Raw genomic sequence first — 23,133 nt, 5'->3', positions numbered from 1 at the left:
TTCGAAAAATATATGAACCGTAAAAAAAACTTCAAATAAAATTCTCAAAAGTTTCTCAGACAAAAAGTTGAAATGCTTTTTTTAAGATATTGTTATTTGCCACAAAGAAAAATTCAAAAAACTTTATCAACTGATTTTCAAAAAATTGATTTTCCAAAAAAATAAAAACAGACGGAGAGAATTGAGGGATTTTTCCTTCAGCCCTTTTACAGATTTTGTCTGTTTTCAATATATTAAATAAATATAATTAATTATTTTTTTCATTGACTTTTGGAAATTTAAAAACTTAGACAGGTAAAATAGGCATTAAAAAAAAAAACTTGGCAAAAAGTTTGCTTTTGGGATAAGAAACAAGGATCAAAAAAGTCTACCTATAAAAAAAATTTATGTGGAAGGGTGTTTTTTCGCGGACAATAGGGAAGGGGTGAAGATGGGTTGAGTTATGTGTGAGAAAGGTATCGCAACAGCTGACATACATTTTATTAATTTTTTAAACTTGGTGAAAAAGTTTTGTTTCTTATAAGAACTAAGAATCCAAAAAGTCTACAAAGTTATTTTGAGTAAAAGGGTGTTTTTTTTTTTTAAGAAATGATGAAATTCGGAATTAATACCACGACAACTGGGACAAAAATGTTACACCAACGAAAATCGGTACACATGTTTCGTTTATAACAGAAACCAAGAATGTAAGCAGTCTATACAAATATTTTAGGTGAAAGGGTGTTTTTTTTTTGGGGAAATAAGGAAAATCCGCTATAAGTCCGATAAAATCAATTATATAAAAGTTTCCCCTACGAAATTTGTCAAAAATGTTGTCTTTCCCATTTGAATTTCGAAAAAAGAAGTGTATAGGTACATTTTTTTTCATGTAAAAGAGTGTTTTTTTAGGTGGAGATAAAATATGAGTATATTTGAAAAAGTGTGTAATACTAGAGTAATATTAGTGGTACCTAATTGAAATTCAGCAATTATATTACTTTTGAGATTATAAACAAGAACCTAAAGTGTCTATAAGAATATCATGGTTAAAAGGGTTTCTTTTTGAGTGAAAACAAAAGTGATGGCTCACTCTAATGAAATTTGATAAAAACATTGAATTTGGGATAGAAAGCAAGAATAAAGAGTATTTATAAAAAAAAAAAAAATAGGTGAAAGGGTGTTTTTTTCGCAGAAAAAAGTAAAATCTGTTGTAATTATTGGTCCCAAAAAGCCAATGACTCGTGTAAAACAGCTAAGAACTAAGGTATAAATATTCAATTTGTCATCGAAACTAAAAATAATTTAAATCATTGGCTTTTTGGGACCAATAAAAAATTTCAGTCTCTTCGAAAAAAAAACCCTTAAACCCAATTTTTTTTTAGACTTTTTTATCCTTAGTTCTTATCCCAAAAGCAAAATTTTTGCCAAGTTTCATGAGGGTTACTATTTTTACCTGCACTAGTTAAAAAAAAACATTTCTTCAACATCAGTCCGGTTTTTTTTTCCCAATTACCCCACATTCAGCCATCTGCTGTGATCCAATCAATTTTTTGTCACTAAAATACAATACTACAAATCACGTGAAATAAATTCATATTTTCATTCAAAACTTATAATTCTTATTTTTTTTTCAAATCAATCTCACATGTTCTTAGGGCAGTAGCGGTATCCTCAACACAAACTATAAAAGAAGTGTGTTCCTGCTGACACCCCTGACCCTGAACCATATACCCATTTTTAAACCAATTTTAAAATAAACATGCATTTCCTTTCTTGGAAAACATTATAAATATACCTATAATCCAATTAAAGATCTCTCACACAGTGTTTTTTTTTTTGCAGTTTTTCCCTTTATCGTCAGTTTTTGTTATAATATAGATTCTTTATTCTTTGTTATTATACTACGAGTATTTTTTCTTTTTGTTCTTATTGAAAATTTGAAAATCAAGAAAATGTGTGATCTTTTACAAGAAAATTCACTTTTCTGTTTATATAAAAAAATTTTAAAAAAAGTTTCAAGAGAAAAAAGGAAAAAAGAAAAGAATTTTTTTTTGTCGGGAAATTGTTTGCATTTGTATCTGTGCATTGAACTTGTATGCGAATGGGAAATTTATTTTCAAAATAAAAGCTTTTTTTCTTTATAAACATTTATTCTTTTCTTTTTCAATTTCTTTTTTCTTGTTTTTTTTTTCGAATTGTATGTATCGCAGATCAGTTTTTATTTTTTTTTTCAAAAAATTACACACACTCACAAATGCACACATGTGTATCTCGATCTCGACACATTGTCGGTTCCGTTATAGACGAAAATTTTCATCTTCTATTTTTTGTTTTTTTTTTTAATTTCCTTGGCCAAAAATAACTTTTCCCCTTGCACACTTTAACCGTGTTTCCTTCTAAATAGCGGGACGCACCGGAACGGAGGTGATGAAATGGGAAATTTTTTTCTATTTCCTCTTCTCGTGTGATGTGCGGCAAAAATGATTTTTCACTGAAAATTTAGTGTTACTTTTGCTAGTGCTGTGCTAATTGCTCTCGCGAAAAACGGTTTTAATTTTCCATTACCAAAAAATTTAAGTTCTCCGGGATTTTTTAAAAGAACATCAATTTCCTGGATGAAGTTTTAAGTTTAAAAAATTTGAAAATTCCTCCACAAATTTTATTTTTAAGTATTATTTTTTTTTTGATTTTCAAAAATGTCTTTCGAATTTTGTAAATTTACATGTGAAACAATCTGCGAGATAAAATTCGACCACAGGAATATTGTGCGAAAAGTAGTTTAAAAAAAATAAGAATTTACATAATTTTTAAGCAATTTTTTAAGTTCTACGAACAAAAAATTCATTCAAAGGGAAAATTAAGTGAAAAATTAAAAATTTTCTACGCTAGAGTAAAAGTTTTGATTAAAAAAAAGGAATTACAAAAAAAAAAAGGATTTCGAAAAGTTTAATACAAAATTATAAGCCATCAGGATTCCATTTGCAACTTTTGGTCTGATTTTTGTCTCCTATCTATTTTTTTTGTTACTTTTTTTGGAAAATATAAAGGAGAAAAATTTTGAGACAAAGGACAAGGGTAAGTGTCAGGAAAAGTCAGTCGAATCGAATTGAAAGTGTGTGTGTGTGTATTACTTGTCTGTTATTTTGTATTTTTCATTTTCATACCATTTTCCAAAAATCAAGGAAAATTCACTCTGGGTTACTGCTGGTACTGACAACACCGATTGTTCTTTGTTTTGAGCACAGAGTGAGTACTCAGTACACTCACTCTATGACATTGCAGTTTTGTTGTCGTCGTTCGTTGTCGTTGTGTTTGTCTTTGTAATTTTCAACCCGACAAAATAATTTTCTGTAGAAAATTGAGGTCATTGTGCATTTTTGTGGTGTGATTTGTACAAAAAAAAAAAAAAAAACAAAACAAAAATACGACCGAGAGTACAAAATAAAACAAAGCCGACGACTTCCCTTGAATAAATTGGAAAATGTGCGGGCGACAACAACGACGGAATTGGTTAAAACAATGCAAACAATGGAAACTTTGCAGTTTATTTTGTGGAATATTATTTATTTTTTTTTTTGAGGAGGAAAATTATAAAATTTTTGTTTAATATAAAGATTGGGTTGACATCAAAAGATATTAACTTTTTCAATGAAAAATAATGAATATTTAAATGTGGGAAATTGTAAAGACAGAAATTTTAAATAAAACAACAATTTAAATGAATGCAAGTTTAGGTGATAAGAATTTCAATGTGTTCGCATAGTTTTGAATAACTTAAACAATACTAGAATTTGATGCTGGAATGTTTTGGATGATAGACTTAAAAAAAAATGTTTTTATTCTTGTGGTTAATTTGTTTTGTTTTGGTATACTTAGGTGCTGTCTTATTTCTTTAAGATTAAAAAGAAGTGATCTTATTTTTATTATTGAAATCATTAAAAACTTTGTGTAGACAAATTTTTCTTATCTATTTATGTAATATGACTTAACTCCTTATTATTTTCTACTAATTTTCATTCCAATGTTTTCTAAAATATGATGTTATTGCAAGTTCTTGATTTTTTTTTTATTTTTCTAATTAGTCGATATTATACCTAGTTTAATTTGAAACATGTACTAGCTCTTATTGTAAAAGTTTCTCTTATGTTAAAGCTTGTTATTGAACTAAATTAGGAAAAATAAAATCTGTTTTTTATAATTGACGAAACACCGTTTTAAATGATATTTCACACAAAACCAAGTTTGCCATTTGATTTCTTGTACAAAAAAGATTAGAAAACAAATTTTGAAAATCGTTAAAGCCATTTAAAAAAAATTGTATATATAAAAAATTTCTAACATTAAAAAAAAAAAGTTGGAATGAAGAAATAATTAATTTATACATAAAAACAAAATTTAAAATTTTTTCACCAAGCCGTTTTCAAAAAAATTGATTGAAATATTTTTTATTGAAATATTTTTTAATAATCCAAAAATGTGTTAATTGAAAATTTTATAAATGTTGAACGCTTTTATATATAAATTTTCGTTGAAATCGGGTTAATCTCGTACGAGACATTCAGAAACCAAAACCGTTCTATGGCCGTTAATAACGGTACAAAAAATATTTTTGTAAAGTACTAAACTTGCCCTTATTACCTGTTTCGCAAGAAATAATATAATATTTGTCTACCCTGAATTTTTTTTTCTTTTTTTAATGATACTAGATTAAACGCATAACAAAGTGGAAAAAATGTAGTTGCAAACAGTGTTTTTGAAATTCTTGATCTTCTAAGGTCAAGGTTTTTTTGTAGAAAATATGCACTTGGTTTTATTTTCGAGTCTACTCAAATACTACTGGCCAACAAGGTTTTTGCCACAAGAACCAAAATATACTTTTCTATATGTTTTGATGTGCTGAGTTCGAATCTGAAGTCAGCCTCCGTTTTTGAAATATTTCCGTTAGAAAATGCCGAAAAACATCATTTTGGCTGTTTTCGAGGTTATGTTTTTATGTGGGGTAGTTCATTCTAAACAAATATGTAACGGTGCCTATAAGAACTGGTTTTATTCTTCCAAAAAAAGTTTTAATCTTTCCGATATCTTTTTTACTGCCCGATATATTTAAAATTTAAGGAGTGGTCTTTGACATAGAAATAGCACTGGCCAACCAAATTAAACTTTTTTTGCCACAAGAACCAAAATATACTTTTCTAGTAGTTTTTGGGGTGCTGAACTCGAATCCGCTATCATAAAATTCTATTGGCCTCCGTTCTTGAAATATTACTGTTATAAAATGCAAAAAGAAGGTTTTTTTTTATAACGAATATATTTCAAGAACGGAAGCTAATAGAATTTTTCTGATTGCGGATTCGAGTTTAGCAACCTAAAAACCTTTAGAAAAGTATATTTAAGTTCTTGTGGCAAAAATTTTATGACGAGGGACTTAAACTTTAGATTAAATTTAGTTTCTTTTTGGCTTACTAACTGAAACTTAAGATGGGATCGGGTCAAAATTCTGGCTTCAAAATTCTGCTTTTCAAAATTCTGCTTTTTTTTTATTCTGTTTTTCAAAATTCTGCTTTTTAAAATTCTGCCAGCATTATATTTGAACAAAAAAATTCTGCTAATTTGTTTTTTTTTTTTGTAAGTTTTTGGTGAACGGGCTTCAGGTCAAATGAAACAAATATCTTCTTTTTTGTCACAACGTTTCGTCCATGTATATAGACATCATCAGGTGAACAATGGTTTAAAAATTATTGTTACATTGTTACAAGTTTAACTGTTAAACTTTATACTGTGTAGTTGTAAGAAGTTTATTATTTAATTTTAATGTAACAATAATTTTTAAACCATTGTTCACCTGATGATGTCCATATAATACATGGACGAAACGTTGTGACAAAAAAGAAGATATTTGTTTCATTTGACCTGAAGCCCGTTCACCAAAAACTTACATAAGTACAAAAAAGGTCACCAATATCAATAGATGTTTTTTTTTTATAGCATATGCACTGGCTAAAGAAAAATACACCTCATTAATGTAATTCAACATTGGTACTTTCCTAAATTTTTTTATTTAAGTGTCGCAAATATTTTTTGAAATGCATATACTGACTTTCTTTCAAATAAAATATGTATACTAATTGGAACCGATGTTGTATATTCCTTTTCTTATTCAAATTTTTGAATATTCATCTTTATTTGATAAATTAATAAATTTTTAGTTATTTTCGGAAATGTTTAATATTAAAAACCTTTTCTTAATACTTTCAAATTTATTCATTTATAAAACAAAAATTAATTCGCATTTAAAAAATGACAAATTATGTAGGTAAGTAATCAAATAAGGAGATAATTTTTCAAAAAGATGATTTTACAAAATTCTGCAAAAAATTAAAAAAGGGTTTGGAAAATGTTTAAAAACGCGCGCTTTTTAACATTTTCCAAACCCTTTTTTAATTTTTTGCAGAATTTTGAAAAGCAGAATTTAAAAAAACAGAATTTTGAAAAGCACAATTTTGAAAGCAGAATTTTGTAAAGCAGAATTTTGTAAAGCAGAATTTTGACCCCGGCAGAATTTTGACCCCAACCCACTTAAGATATCTCGAGCAATTAAAGAGATATCGGGAAAAATTAAACAGTTTTTGAAAGAATAATATCTGTTCTTATAATCACCGGTAAAAATTTGTTTATAATGAACTACCCCACATAAAAACAGAAGCTCGAAAAAAGCCAAAATGACGTTTTTTAGCATTTTATAACGGTAATATCTCAAAAACGGAGGCCAATCAAATTTTTCTGACATCAGATTCGAGTTCAGCACATCAAAAACCTCTAGAAAAGTATATATTGGTTCTTGTGACAAAAAAAAGTTCAATTTTGTTGACCAGTGTAATAAGTGATGACCATAGTAGACTCTTGTTGGAATTGTTAGACCTTAAAACTTAATTGAAAATTTGAATTTTCCCGATATTAAGGAACAATGTGTTTAAGATACGTTTAAGATGCGTATGCGTTTAATTTGAACATATATTAATAAAGTTAACAACATTAAACTTTTATTTTGTATCTGTGAGTAAACTTAACTTTTCTAAATGTTTTTTTGTGTGCTGAACTTGGCGAAATTAGGCACCAGAAAATAAAGCCCCAAAAGAAAAAATTGAAATACGTAATGCCCTAAATTGGAGTATTTTTCATAATGAAATTATGTCCCATCGAAATAAGACCCTAATTTGTTTTTACCTTTTTCGGAAAAATGAGATAAAACGTCAAATTTTTCATTTTCAATGACCAAATTTTTGATAAATCGCTCGGTTCTGTCAGTTTTTCTGTTGCTTACTAATGTTTTTCAATCTAAAGATCGGTTTGCAAACCATCAACGAGTCCACAATAAGCGGTACTTTATTGTGGGTCCTTGATAAGCGGAATTTCAAAAAAGGTTTTTTTGAAAGACGATTTACTTTAACATTTTCATGTAAATTATGAAAAATGAAATTTAGGTACTGGTTTCTTTAAAAAAAAACTTTGTCTTCTGTCCGATATTTTTTAAATTTAACGGCTTTTTATTTCTAGGATATTTTTAAAAGAAGAGCATTTTCATAAGAAGGGCATTTTTTAAGGTCGAATATTTTCATTAATAGGACATTTTTGAAGGTAGTGCATTTTTGAGGCAGATAGTTTTTAAAACTAGAGTTATTTTGAGGGTATACAGGATCACTATAAGTTGGGCATTTTTTAAGCCAGACCTTTTTTTGAAGGTAGGGCATTTTTACAAGTGCAGCCTTTTTGAAGTTAGGGCATTTTAAAAGCTAGACCATTTTGGAAAGTAGGATAATTTCATAAGTAGGGCATTTTTAAGGCATTTTTAAAAGAAGGGTATTTTTGAAGGTAGTGCATTTTTGGAGGTGAGGCCTTTTTGATGGTACATTGTAGGGCATTTTTGAATGTAAGGCATTTTTCAAGGTAGGGCATTTTAAATTTAAGGTAGGGCATTGCCTTTCAATGCCCCCCCTGTCTACGGGCCTGGATGGCTTGTGGGTGGGTGTTGTTTTTGTTTATATCCACATAAGGACCATCATCTGTTAGTAAAATCAAAAATAAATTCCTAAGTGTCATTGATCTTTATTTCTTGAAAATTTTTTCCTCAAAAAGCGTTGTCCAGAACTTATTTAATCCATTAATATGGCTCTCCCTATACTAAACAGTATACCCTAGAATCCTTGCCTCATTTGACAGATTTGAGTAAAAAATCAAATGAATAAAACAAAACCATGTACCTACTTGTGACGTGACTGATTTATTTTGAGAAAATTATATTGTTTGTGTGATATTCAATAGGGTTCAACAAAGAAAAGAGATATCTTATCATATCATTTTTATGCTTCATACACATTCCATTGTATGGTAAAAAGGGATTTTGTTTTAACCACCATCATCACCTCATATTCAAATAAGTACAATGTACATGCAACATATCGTTTTCTTCTCTCTTATAATCCTATACAAGATCAAATCCTTCCGGTTGTGAAATAAGATAGAAATAAATCAGATACTTTGCAACGATTCTTGAATAGAAAATGAGCAACATGAATTTTTTATACTAAAACCTACACACAAAACGCGCACACATGTTTGTGTACCACCTATTGTATGTTAGATTTTTTAACACGCGTATCCACTTGCTTTTTGTGTCTGTTTTACTGTATAAATTTCGCAATATTTATATTAAAAAAAAAAAAAACAATATGACGAAAATCTTATTTGAAAGCAACAGATTTCCACCCCCAGATTTTGGCAAAAACACCCACAAGAAAACAACTACAATAAATAAAAAAAAGACCACATATCCACACATAATGGTTGTTCATTCGTGAATGAATAACTAAGAAGAACGGAGGAAAAGTTTTTTTTTCCGCAATTTAGGCTAAAACGCGTATCTGGAGAATATCATCACGTCACACTGTATCTGTTTATTTTATTTTTTTATTGAATTTATTTTACTTATTTCTATTTTTTGATACAAAAACAAATTTATTAAAGAAAAATACTTATTCACTATAAAGTAACTCAATTTCTTGTCTCAAAAAAAGGATGTTGTCCATCAGCAGTTTTGGCATATTTTAAATGTTTATATGGAATTTTAATTCTAAAATTAATTTGTGTAATGAGAACTAATGGAACTATAAATTATAGTTGGTGCTTGAAGGAAATCATAATTTATAATTTCATGAAACAAAATAAAAGAGATTTTTTTTTTTAAATTTATAAACCAATTCAAAAATCTTGTTATAAATTCATATATTAATTTATTTAAATTCATGCAAAAATTTTATTGTATTATTTGAATTTATTTTACGAGATTATTTCAATCAATTTTGGAATAAAAAAAATCACATGTTGAAAACAGCTTCAATTTAAGATTCCAAGGGAAGATGATATTTGATCGAAAATATTTTGATGAGAAAATTAATTTTGACTTATTTAGCACCGATTAAAATAGACCAGTATCGATGCCTTCAAAAACATTAAAAAGTACAAAAAAATCATAGTAAAATGAAACCCATTGGAAAAGGAGGTGAATATGATGAAAATTAAAGGAAAAATAAATTACGGGCGAGTCGAGTTCGGGAAGTGGGTGGGTTGAGTTTTTAATGGTAAAAAATGGTATATCTCGATTTCCGGCAAAACTACAAATCCTATAGAAAAAAGTTGTATGGCAAAGTTGTAGGTAATGAAAAGATCTACAACTTTTGTATCAACAATTATTTCACATAACCTCAAAATTCATGTGAAAAATCCAAAAAACCGAGTTTTTGGTTTTTTATTTTTATCTTTTTCAAAAACAAAAATTTTTTCTACGAAATTTGGTGAAAACTTACCTTATTATGTCCCAAAACTGTAATTTATTTGATTTAAAATATTAATTTGTTTACCTTATTTCGACTTAATACCAAAAAAACACCCTAATTTTCAATCGCAAATTCACGTGTCAAAATATCAGCTTTTTTCCAAAAGTCGGTGGGCATTTCGTTCGTTAAAATGTCTATTTTCTGATGGTGTAAAAACAAATTACATTAGTATACTATAGAACATGTTCTGGTAAAATTCAAAAAATGGAAAAAGCTTGAATTCGAAAAAAAATGTTTATCATTGTTTACAATTTTGGCCTATTTATTCAAATTTACACTTAATTACTCAAAAAAACGTAAGATTTCATGTAACATTGATAAATTTTAAAGTAACATTGATAAAGTTTAAAAGTTTTGTTTTTGAAAAATATAAAAATAAAAAAACCAAAAACTCGGTTTTTTGAATTTTTCACATGAATTTTGAGGTTATGTGAAAAAATTGTTGCTACAAAAGTTGTAGATCTTTTCATTACCTACAACTTTGCCATACAACTTTTTTCTATAGGATTTGTAGTTTTGCCGGAAATCGAGATATACCATTTTTTACCATTAAAAACTCAACCCACCCACTTCCCGAACTCGACTCGCCCGTAATTTATTTTTCCTTTAATTTTCACCGTATTCACCTCCTTTTCCAATGGGTTTCATTCTACTATGATTTTTTTTTGGTTTAAAAAATTATCGACCCTGGTCTAGAAATTCAAAAATCGTGTAAGAAAAACAGTCTTGTTGACATATAAACGACATTAAACAGGCATATGCATTGTTTGTTCTTCAAGATATAAAATAATGTTTTGTAGGTAAAAAGAGCCAAAATATTGCTTTTTAAATTTTTACTTCAGATAACAATCAGATATGACATAACTATGATATAGAGTGGGTCCTGAAATTATGCCTGTTTGTTATACTGTCTCTGTCTATCTTGAAGTGCTGTAAGAATTTTCTTCAATTTTTTTTGTAGTTATAAGTTTTGTTTTTGAAAGAGGCGATTTTGAAACTCAAAATAAATAAAATTTTTGAAGAACACATTTTTTACTTGCTCTATACACAGAGAAAAATAGACCACATAAAATAGAACAAAAACAATAAGATTTCTCCATGGTTATCATCCAAGAAGGAAACCTTATTAAAACAATCGGGTTTTCCTTATTGTTTTAAAATCTGCAAAAAAAATAAAAAAAACGATGACCAGGCTGGGAATCGAACTGGAGACTTCAAATCATTAGTCGCTCACCTTACCACCTGAACCAACCCGCTATGAAAATATTGATCGCGATTTTTGTTCTAGTGCTAAGTTGCAAAAAAAATCAAATTTTAATAAGATTTTCTCTGTAAAAATAATAAGAAATCTCCTTAAAAAAACCTTATTAATCGTTGATTTTAATAAGATTTCCTTATGAAATGTATGGACGGTAAAACAATATGGCAATCTGTTAGTTTTTAGCGGGTCATATTTTTCTATGTGTAGGGCAAGTATTGGTTTCGTGTAGAAGAAAAAAATCGAGGTTTTAATCAAAACCAACATTACGATGATGGAGAAGATCAAAAAAGTGGTTTTCGTCATGCCGTCCGTCGGGCTGTGCGTCTGTGCGTCCATCTGTACATCGAGCAAGGGCCTAAACGGATAAATGGATTTGCTTGAAACTTGGTACAGATGATTTTTACGTAATTCCCTAGAACCTTTTGTTTTATTTTTTTAATATCTCCATTTTACCGCATACCTCCCATATAACGTTATCGAGGTATTGCAAATTTCTCGAAAATGGCTCTAACGATTTCGATCAAATTTGGTGTGCGGAAAATACTCTTATTGATTCTAACAAAACTGCGTTTTTAGTTTTTCTCAAAAAATGCTGAGAACGGAAATATGGCGTTGCCGTTTTTCAAAAATTGACATATTTTTTAAGTTCATATATTTCATCAAAGCATTAGTTATTTTATTTAAAATTTACAGAGATCATTAAGTATAAAATGTTAAAAAAAGATATTTTTAAAAACATTTTTGAAAAAGAAAAAAATTTTTAATTTAATTTTTAAACTTTTGATTTTTTTTCTACAAAATCTTAAATTTCCAATAGATATTTAAGATAAAGATACTGTGAACTACAAGAGCAAGTACGTGCGACCCAGTCGTGCATTTTATTTTTTTTTGACAACGGGTCTATGATTTTTTCAAATTTGTTTTAATGTGTAAATTTACTATTTTATTTGATTTAAAATTGCTTGAAATTTTTTTTAGATAAAAATCTTATTTAAACAAAAAAATCAAATTAAAAACAAAAACGGATTTTTGGAATACAAAAAATTGATTTTTTTTATGAAACATTTTTTTTTTTTAAATTGCAAATTGTTTTCTTGTGAAATTTTATGTGATTCCGATTTTTTTTAAAAGAAATTAATAAGTTGCACACTTTTTTGGTGCTAAAATTGATTTGATAACAAAATAAAAAAAAAAAAAAAAACAAAGACCAAAAAGTACCAAAATAGTAAAAAACAATTTTAGATCTTTTTTGTTTAAGTTTGCACTTTTTCTTACTTCTTAATTATTTATGTTGAAAAATAGGTGTTATATTGTTGCCAACTATGTTTTCATGAAAATAAATAGGAAAGAAGTAAAAAAACATGCAAACTTAAACCAAACATTCCGGAAATAGCAAGGGTCTAAAATTGTTTTTTTTACTATTTGGATACTTTTTGGTCTTCGTTTTAATTTTTTAATTTCTAGCTTATGTACAGTTTTGACAAAAAAAAAATTCTATTAACGCTTATTCTGTCCACCATTTTGGAACTACCACTTTGGAAAAATTAAAGTTGGAAAATTTTTCGTATTTCTTATACTAATATGCTTCAGTGTCGTAAATTTCATGACTTTTCGCCAAGAAATGTTCGTGCAAATGATTTTTGACTCCATACAGCACCAAATGCCCGACGTGGACAATGATAAATAGTCTAATTCCCTTTGACCGACACATTTAAAAATCTTAATCGAGTTCATAGCAATTCACTAATTGTGTCAACTTCATTTTTACTTTAAATTTGGTAAAAATAATAATTTACCAAAAGGTCCATATAAATGAAAAAAATATCGGAATTTTGCATTATTTCGTCAAATTTCAAAGTGCAAGAAGTCCGGAAGTTCCTACCGAATTTGAACAATTTTTTTTTTTCTACTTTTTATTTAGCTCATAAAAGAGTTGTCTAAAGCTATTATATGGCCTTAGGGTAGTCATTTTTTTTTCTAAAAATACAATTTTTCAAATTTTTTTTCAAGGAGGCAGAAGATATTAACCGATTTTGATTATTTTTTAAACCCTTCTTAGTCTTCACCATTCGCAACTTTTCCGCGCTATTAGGATTTGAAATTCGAACAAACATTTTTTTTCATATACATTTTTGACCCAGCTACGTTTTCTACGTAGTTGCATTTTTATGGTAGATTCGACTACTTCCTTGATGATGATGTAATATTTTGACCACTGTTTGTTAGCATTTGTGGTGTGTTGTATGTACCTACATAGTACTATGTGCGTCTAAGATGTTTCAGTCGATTTATTAAAAATTCTAGACAATCTTGAAACATCTTAGATTAATTTCATTGGTTAAATATTTTGGAATTTTTTTTGTAAAACAAATTAATTCTTTATGTGAAAATACGCAAAACATTTGCCATTACAAAGGGTTAGCTTACTTAAGAGTTTTAAAATCGATACAAAATTTGATTTGCAAAGACTTTTTAAAGGTGGTAGTTAAAAATATATTTAAAATAAAGTAGTAAGACTACTCTTAAGTAATAATAAGAAACACATTACAAAATTGAGACTAATAATATTTTATTTCTGAAGTTTCTTGATTACAATTTTTTTTTTTTTAAATAAGAGAAAGTTGACTTCTTCACCCACTTAATTTTATCTTCAAAAGTTTATTAACATTTTTAAATGAAATATATTTTTAAAAAAATCTCGCCGGTGATACAAAATACTAACAATTAATCTTATAACATTTTTATATAAATAATAATCTTCAGTAAGTCCCAAAAAAATCCCATTAGATAGGGCAGCTTAAGAAAAATCATCTCTCTTAAATCGTCACTTGGCCATGCAATCTTAAATTAAAATTACAGGTGATGACAGGTGATGAAGATTTAAAAATATATATCTTTGTCCGCCAGTGTGCCTTAATAATTAGGTGCCTACCAGTTGTGTATTTCTGTCAACATCTCAATTATTATTCTCACATTCCATCATAAATAAATTTAATAATATTTTTTTTCTGTATTTCTTTTGAAAAAAAAAAAATGAAAAGACAAAATTTATATCTTTTCCACACAACATAAAAAATGTAGGTAATGAATTGTAATGAATCAGGAAGCTTCAAGTTATGTAGCCCATTTAACAAGGGCATTTTGCTTTTGCATGCAATGATGTCTTTTCCACATAGAAATGAGAGATGTCCCCTCTCTCATATTTTTTTTTAGCTTTAGGTGTTTTGTTGTTTCTTATTCTTTAGTTGTTGTTGTTGTTGTTATTTTTTTTTTTTGTTGAAGGAAAGTGTATGAAAATCTAAATATAAATATTCTTGAGCATAGATACTTTTGACTATAGAGTAAAATTGCCGGCTGACGACGACGACGGACGCCTGCCTGTTGGCAATAAACTCTGATTTTATTGCATAATATGAGGAAAATCTCTTTGATTTTTCGCTCTTTTTCACCCATCAACGTCATACTTTTAGACAAAAAAAAGGAAAAACATACGATTACCAACAAAATATTAGAATTATCTATGTATTAATGTACCCTTTAGCAGGGGTGGAATTATTCAAAATTTGGTCGGGCGCTAACTTCTTGTTTCTGTTGAAGTCACATATCAAAATAATGTCTTCTTAACCCAAAATTGGATTAACGACAAAATTGATTTTCTAACTAGTTACATAGGTAACAATTTATTGCTGATTATGCTTATTTTCGTAACACAACAAAAAATTAGTGCCGATTAAACAAAAAAAAAAAAAAAAATCGAAAAATTTCCCTGGATTCTTGTGCCTAAGATAACAAACATTACACAAATATTAGAGTCAATTTTTAACCCAAAGTCACACCGAAAACATATACCTGTCATGCCGCCAGTAAATATCTTAAAATGATTTTTTTTAATACTTCTTATTGTAGAAATGCTACTCAAGACCAATTACCAAAAATTTATTTTTTTTATGTCACACCCATAACACATTAAAATATCACTTCAAAACTAACCAGATACGTCTTCAGTTGATTGATAGTACAAGTAAAGAACATGTGTTTTGTAAATTGTTCAAGGTACATTGTATTAATATTGAATAATGGGTTCATAATTTATGAGTAAAACTGTAAAAAAAAACCTACATAATGATGATCTTCATTTTATTTTAAAAACCTTAATTTTACTTAAACAAAAAATAATTTTATTTTTATTCTTTTTTATTTGCAGGTAAGTTAAACGCGCCTTGGGTTAACTGGCCTAGTCTTATAATTTTGACACATTTTCCTTATTTTTTCAAAGGAGTAAGTATCAGTATAACGACAACTTTTACCAAAAAATATTTACATATTTTATACAGACAAAGATCTCAACATTCATAGTTTGAATTTAAAATGCAGTCTCATGGTGCTGCTGAATGCGTCCATCAGTCTAATTGTATTTGGGTCTTTGTAAAAATAAAAGAATATTGAAAGTGACAATTTTCGTAAAAGTTAAAATCGTCTTACTGAATTGTAACAATAAAAAAAAAAATATGTTTTTTTTTTTTAAATCCTAAAACACATAAAATTCCTAATTGTATGCCATTTGTAGAAAATGTCAACACCTAAATTTTTTTTCCTGCTTTTTATGAATTAAAATAAAAATGTTTTCAATTTTATTTTAATTCAAAATTTAAGTTTCTCTTCGATTTATATTTAATGAACTAAAAATATTTTTGTGAGAGTACTTGTTGAAATTGAACTAATACTTTTTTTGAAAAGTTCAGATTTTTTAACCTCCTCGGAGGAGGTATTATTTTTTGGAAATCAACTTCAAGATTTTTGTGAGCAAAACCAATTTTGTTTCAAAACCGGCTTCAAAACTTATTAAGTCAATTATTTTTTGTTAACCAAAAGTCAACATTTAAATCAGCTAACAAATAAATTGTGTTGTTTTTAAAGTACACATTATATAAATTTATCAATACACAGTACAAACATTGTGAGATACAATATAAAAAAAAAAACAATTATGATTAAACCTCATTTTGGGAAAGTTACAAGATTCTAAATAAACAATTTAGTTTAATTTACATAATTTTACCTGTTTTTTTGGCATTTTCAAAATCGAAAATCAGAATCCCATCCAAGTATGGCTGAAATATAAACTCTTATAAAAAAATATTCCAAAAAGCTTTAAAAAAAAATTCATTTGTGACCAGGTACCTATTTCTGACACGCAAAAATCCCATTTTTAATGCATTAGTTTATTTTAGGGGTACTGCTTTAAAACAGTTCATCATTCAAATTAATACTATTTTTAGACCCATAAAGTCGTTTTGAACAGATAACCAACATTTCGAGGAGTGTTCGTTCGTATAATCTACTTTGGTGTTTATCGTTTATGGACCAAAAACTGATATCTTACCCAAATTTTTGAAAATGAAATTTTTATCTAAAAACAAAGTTGATTTTTAAATAATTTGGTTCTAGAAATTTCTTAAATCTATGAATTCAATTTTGACCCACACACAAATTTGAAAAATTTACATATATGAAAAATAAAAATAAAATACATAAAATAATTCCCTCAAAGGAAAAAAAACGCATCTTAAATAAGATAAATTAAATTTCAAACTAATAAGATTTAAAAAAAAAATATTGTCTTATAAACAAATTTGCAAAAAAAAATAATGTCACACGTATCATATTGTAGTAAAAATTGATCAACACCTTAAACCAAAATTAAATTTCAATAAAATTAATTACCTTTTTTCGAAAATTTGATTTTCAAAAAAAAAAGAAACATTTCAAAAACATGTTACATACCGTCAATAATGGTTTTCAAAAAAAAATAATTTGTTTTCATTAAAATATAGAGTTTACTCTTGAATTTTTATTAACATCAACTTTTCAAAAATTATAATTTTTTAAAATTTTGATATACAGGGTGTCCCAAAAGTAATGAATCAAACGAAATATGCTGATAGGGGAACTTAAGGGCTCTCAGAATTTGGTAACTTGTTCATCCCAAATCCTTACGGTTTTCGATTTAGGGGGTTATATCTAGTTGTAAGTTCGAAAAAATGTTCTTTTTTGAGAATTTTTTGTGAAGAGCCATTTTTAATTATATAAACATAAAGAATACATGTATATATAGCAAATTTAATGTATTAAAAGAATTCGCTGTGTATTAAAAAAAAATATTGGGTTCCGTTATTTTTGTAGTAGATCTCCTAGACGACCTCCAAAAAAAGGTGTCTGGCGGTGAGCAAGATATCTATGATCCAAATCACTTAAAATTGAAAAATCCAAAAGATTCATTTCCAGGATAGACGAATGCAGGTAATGAACGAAGGAATAGTCAAAATTTTAATTTTGGACAAAATGGTGGCTTCCCAAAGACAAAAATCGTTTTTTTTTTCACGAAAATTTACACTTTAAAGTGGCATAAAAAATTCAATTATAGTCAAAAACCTTTTTCCTTCTTTCATTACCTGACAAAAGTATCAAAGAAAATTCAGTAAAAATTTCAAGCCGATCGGTCCAGCCATTCCGGAGTAATCGTGCTAACCGACTTTGAAAACACAGTTTTGAGAAAAACGATTTTAAACATTTTGGGAACCATGTAAACTAAGTTAAAAAGTCTTCACTAATATGTATTTTCTCGGAAACTAAGTGCTTTATCAATGTGAAACTTTCGGACAACATTCTTAAATTAAAAAGTTGCCCTGTTATTCTAGTTTTCAAAAATGTATAAAAGTTCGCAAAGTTGCAGTTAGATCGCATAATATTACAATTTGAATTCAACAAAACAGGGGTTTTCAGAGCAAAAATACAAACAAAAAAAGAGGCTTTTGTTCAAAGAAAAATAAACAAATAACAGTTCGAGAAAATGTGTTTATTTTTGGTTGTTTTTTGTGCTGAAAAACCCTGTTTTGTTAAATTCAATTTGTAATATTATGCGATCTAACTGCAACTTTGCGAACTTTTATACATTTTTGAAAACTAGAATAACAGGGCAACTTTTTAAAATAATAAACCATTATCACACCGTACACATTTTTTTGCGGTGTTGCTCTCAAATAAAAGTTAGAAATTGATTTTTTTATAAAACTTGAAACAGTTAGTTAATTTGCAGCGAAATGGCGTATGGGATAAAAAACATTTTGATCAGTTAATTGTTCCTAATTATCTGCCAATGTTTTTGTAAAAGAATTTTAAAAAACAAAAATCAATAAGTTCCCCTATCAGCATATTTCGTTTGATCCATTAATTTTGGGACACCCTGTATATTATATAACTACAACGTTTATTTTTAGTCCTAAAATATTAATTCCAAAATGCCCTCTGTAAATTCTCTAAAAACAGTTTACGTACCAAGATTGAAGAGAAACGATCTATCCGTTTAGGCTGTAGTTTCATATACGAGTACAGACCGACAGACATCCAGAGGGACAGACGTACTTGTAAAAGAAAACAGGCAAAAAGTATAAATTTTCTACAGATGTCCTTAAGATTAACTGAGTGTTGGTATTTAACAGACAAATCGAACGATTTTCGAGTCACTGTGGCGTATACGTAACATTTCATTTTATTAAAAAACGCAGTTAAAACAATATTTCGAACGCTTTTTAAATTCTCTAACCAGATTGTTTTGTAACTGTTCATTTAAAGAATTACATGTTAAATATACAAGTCGCAGAGTCAGACTCGAATGGTTTGTTTTCTAAGTCGAATTTAGTGAATGCGGTCCTGCTAAAATAAAAAAGGAAGAAACTATAAAATCGTTGAGAAGAACAAATCTTGTGAGATGACTAGAAGAAGAAGAAGAAGAACCAACCACTTCATCTGAAGTAAACATTCTACACAATATAGCTACCTACACACAAATTAGAATAGATATTCGTTCTTATGATGATGCTAGATATGCAGATATTAAGTATTAGATGAGATGCCACTGCCTCTAGCAGAGTGGAGACATTTTGTGGCGACACATTATAAATTTTTATAATTGTATCTTTTCGGCATTGCACTGAAACGAAAGTAAAAAGGTGTTTTTCTGAGCTGATAAACTCAGTTCATGTGTGTATAAAAAAAACACATTTTGTTCATCGTTGATGCTACTAAAGGAAACTTACGTCCATCGACTACGATGATGATGACGCCAAAAACGCACGATATGTATCTATCTATCTAAAAGTGTATCTCGAGTTTCGAAATTATGCACATTAATTGGGGCATGCACCTGAAGTGAAAATGTGAATTCTAGAAAATCTTTTTTTAAAACACAGGCAAAAGATTTTTGAACACGAAAATCTTTGCTGGTATTTTATGAAAACTCTCGATTCGTTCCGTCGCCGTTGAGTTGGTTATACCTCTTACCTAGGATAGGCTTCCTGGTTTTTTTAGGATTGGAATAGAGTTTTCTGTCTGGCGTGTGTCGGTCGGTTTGGTAACACATTTTGATGCTTAAATTTTATGTGTGCAAATTTATGAATAATTTTTAATATACACCAATCAACCTACACTTTTCCTACAAAATATTTCTTATAGAACACACACAATCTATTTTAGTTTGAGTTGAAAAGTTTTTGAATACTGGGTAGAATTTAAATATGTAGGTACTCTTTCATGCTTCAAGAAAACTATGGATATTCATGAATTATTTTATATGTTTTTTTTTATGTGAAGGAATTTTCACAATGCAATTATTTTACAAATTCTTCTTCATCTTCTTCTGGTGACCAAAGAAGAAGAAGAAGTTTTTTAAGCTATAAAGTTATTGGAAAAGTCGTCTTCATACAAATTCAATATTTTTGGTTTTGTTAAACAAACATAGCCTTGAGAGAGAAAAGTGAATATGAAACTAAATTTGATTTTTGATTGAACTTATGTGGAAACCATAATATTTCTCTTCTCCTACGCACGTTTCTTCTCATAGTCAAGACTCAAGAATCTTTAATTTTTCAGACTTTATTGGTTTGTAGAAGAAGATGTAGTTGGTTAGGTTGCTTAACCTTAAGGCAGTTTGTAAAGATTTTCTATGTGCAAGGTTAGGTACATTTACTTTTGATTTGAATATTGTAGTTGCAGTCAAATTTGTTATTTTATTTTATATTTATTTTATTTTTTTGTCCTTGAAAGAACTGATTGCAAGGGTTAAACTATCAACAAGAATTTTAATAAATTCATATTTCAAAATATTATTTTAATAATAAAAAAAAAAACTAAAACTAGTATAGCGAAGAGCTTTTAATATTTCTATATAGTTCCTTTGTGCGGAGGCACTTTGACATCTTTTTGATGGAATATAAACATAAATTTACCAAAATTTTTTCGAATAATCATTTTTAGCAAAAAAAAAAGAGGTTGTCTTGAAAGCCGGTTTACGGACGATGATTTTACGTGATAACGTCGTCAGAAAACAGGTTGTGTGCTTTTGTTTAAAATGAGGCAATTGAAGCTTTTACTTGTTTCAAACAATCATAATTTACAAGAAAAAGCTAAAAAAAATACCTTAATTTTAATTAATTTCTCATTATATTAATTTGTTTATTTAAAAAGCTTACAAAAAAAAAAATTATGCAATTTAAAAGCCAAGTATTTCTTCTTCTTCGATTTTTAAATTTTTACAATGCTCAAAACAAATAAAAATAATTTATTGAAAACAATCATTTTCATCAAAAAAAGCAATTTTTATCTTCTCACGTCATTAATTCCATTTTTTTTCCCCTAACCTATAAAATACCATATACCATCTGAGAGCTTATTGTCTTAGCTCAGAATATATATATCGATCAGGTCTATGAGACATCTGCAAAAAGAGCTAGAATTTTTTTTAACTCGATCAAATTTCATTAAAAAAAGCAAAAAAAAAAACATTTATTTTTATGTTGTATACCATGTGAAAGCTTATTATTTCACCTTTCATATGACGTATCAATTTCATTTCAAAGATGACTACAAGAGAAGTTAGAATTTTTTAAAGTCAACCATGTCGAATTTCCAGATTGAGATTACGGTACTTCCCACACTGGTGGCTGTTCGGGGGGCAACAGATCTCTACTGGTGTTTTAAGGATTTTCGCAAGTTTCTTGATTTAACATTGTGTAGCTTGTAGTTAGTCTACCGTTATGTGTGATATACCAAATGAAAGGTGATTGTATCAGGATGCTAATAAAAGTTTAATAAAATTTCTATCTGCTCTTGGTCAAAAGTTATAACTTGTTGAATTTTAAAATTTTATTTTACCGTTATCTCAAAATTGTGAAAATGATTGAAACGCACACATATAGTCGTAGTCATGGTCTATCATTACTCTATATACTTTATTCCTGTATCTATTAAGGAAAAAAAGATAAAAATTAAAAACGATGGAAATCGGTAAAAAACGGTCAAAAAACGTTTTTTTTTTAAACTTGTTTCTTCCGTTATTCAGTCAAAACTCACTAAACGATTCCAAGTTTTTGCTAATGTATTGAAATTTTCTGAACGCTAAAAAAAAAATTCAATATAAGTTCAAGTGACCTCAACTCCAAAAATTTTATAAAGCGTTTCGCCCAGGTATATTCAATCACTCCACTTAAAATAAAAATAATTTTATTATTTTATTATTTTTGTTATTTTTTTCTACGTTATTGCTAAAAAAAAAGTTAAAAATCAAAAATTACCTAAAAATACCCCTAAAAAAACAAGGTGTTTTTCAAAAATTCATATTTCGAAACAGAGAGTGTTGGAAAAAAATCCGTATCAGACCCCTATTTTTTTTTCCTCATCTTTCAGCTGCCATCATTAGAATTGTCAAAAAAAATTTCCTTTATTCAAAATCATCATTTTGTCATAGCCCCAACACGTGTACAACGTTCAAACAAAACGTTATAGCTTAGTTTCAAAATTTTTTAGAATTTTTTCTCAAATGTAGTTATTCTTAAATTAATCTCATCTATCTATAGCAGAAAACATCAATTCTCTACGACTTTGCGTTTAGATTTTAGCCCAAATTTCATCTTTCCGTTTTACCCCTGTTTACCCTATTAAATGACAGAATTTTTAAAAATCCTTAATTTGGATTAAGTTTTAGGTTATTATCTGTCAAATAAGCTATAGAAGATTTTTGTATCTCTAATAGTTTATTTTTAATTTTGAATTGAAATTTTTTGCCGCACTGCGAAAGTGCGAGAGTATAACGTTAGAAAATGGCGTCACTTTTTTGTGATGGCTGCCATGGTTCATCGATTTAGAAGACGTTATCACGTCAAAAACAAAACCGACTTCCATGGATCGAAACTGGGTTATATGGTTTTTCTCATAGTTTTGTCATAGTTTACACTGCGGGCACCAGCTCTCCAATACAAAAAGAATTATCAAAATTGGTTCACTCAGTCCAAACATACAAAAAAAAAAAAAAAAAATAAAAAAATACAGACAAATTGAATACCTCCTCCTTTTTGGAAGTCGGTAAAAATTATGACTAAATACAAAAAAGTTTTTACGTTTGATAAAAAAAAAACGATAAAAATCAATATTTAAAGGTAGCCCTTTAAATGCTTATAATATAATAACTCCGCAACTATTTATTGGTGTTAATGATCTTAAATTGAAGCTTAGTGTATACAAATGCTTTTTGTTTGGACCCAATGGCCCTTACCACTAAATACGGAGTTCAAAATTTGATTTAAAAAAAGTGAAAGCTAAATTTATTTTTTTTTCTCTTGCGTGAAAATAAATCTGTGATGGAAATTCTGACAGTTTATTAATTTTTTCACATTTGTAGTATAATTTGTAATAGATTATAGTTAAAACTGGAGACTAGTTAATGATAAGGGTTAAATTGTTAATTGCTAGTATTTTGTTAAAGCTTAGAAATTTGTTTTAACCTTCTGGTTAACACTAATAGTGGACATTAGCGTTTGATTTATTACTAAGGCCCAATGTCTAAAAATATTTTTTCGAATGTCCTAAGTTTTATCTGTTCGATTGTATTTTACACAAAAAGAAAGATCATACATCATAAGGAAGAGACATCAAAACCAACGAAGCCGTTTA

General features: G+C 28.1%; 1 protein-coding gene across 4 annotated transcripts in view; it reads left to right on the top strand.

Moving 5' to 3' along the window:
• The window catches only part of LOC129906130 (RING finger protein nhl-1), a 140,174-nt gene that overhangs the window by 32,733 nt on the left and 84,308 nt on the right, over window positions 1-23,133 (top strand). Inside the window, exon 1 of one of the 4 annotated variants that reach the window (XM_055981774.1) lies at window positions 2,813-3,054. The exons of the other annotated variants lie outside the window; for them this stretch is intronic. The gene's annotated coding sequence lies outside the window, so the exon portion shown is untranslated. Of the gene's footprint in view, window positions 1-2,812; window positions 3,055-23,133 lie in introns of those variants that run through there. 4 annotated transcript variants of the gene reach the window in all.

Source organism: Episyrphus balteatus, chromosome 1, assembly GCF_945859705.1.
Source record: "Episyrphus balteatus chromosome 1, idEpiBalt1.1, whole genome shotgun sequence".
Taxonomy (NCBI): Eukaryota; Metazoa; Arthropoda; class Insecta; order Diptera; family Syrphidae; genus Episyrphus; species Episyrphus balteatus.
Note: the sequence above shows the minus strand (reverse complement) of the source record. Positions and strands in the feature narration are given on the sequence as shown.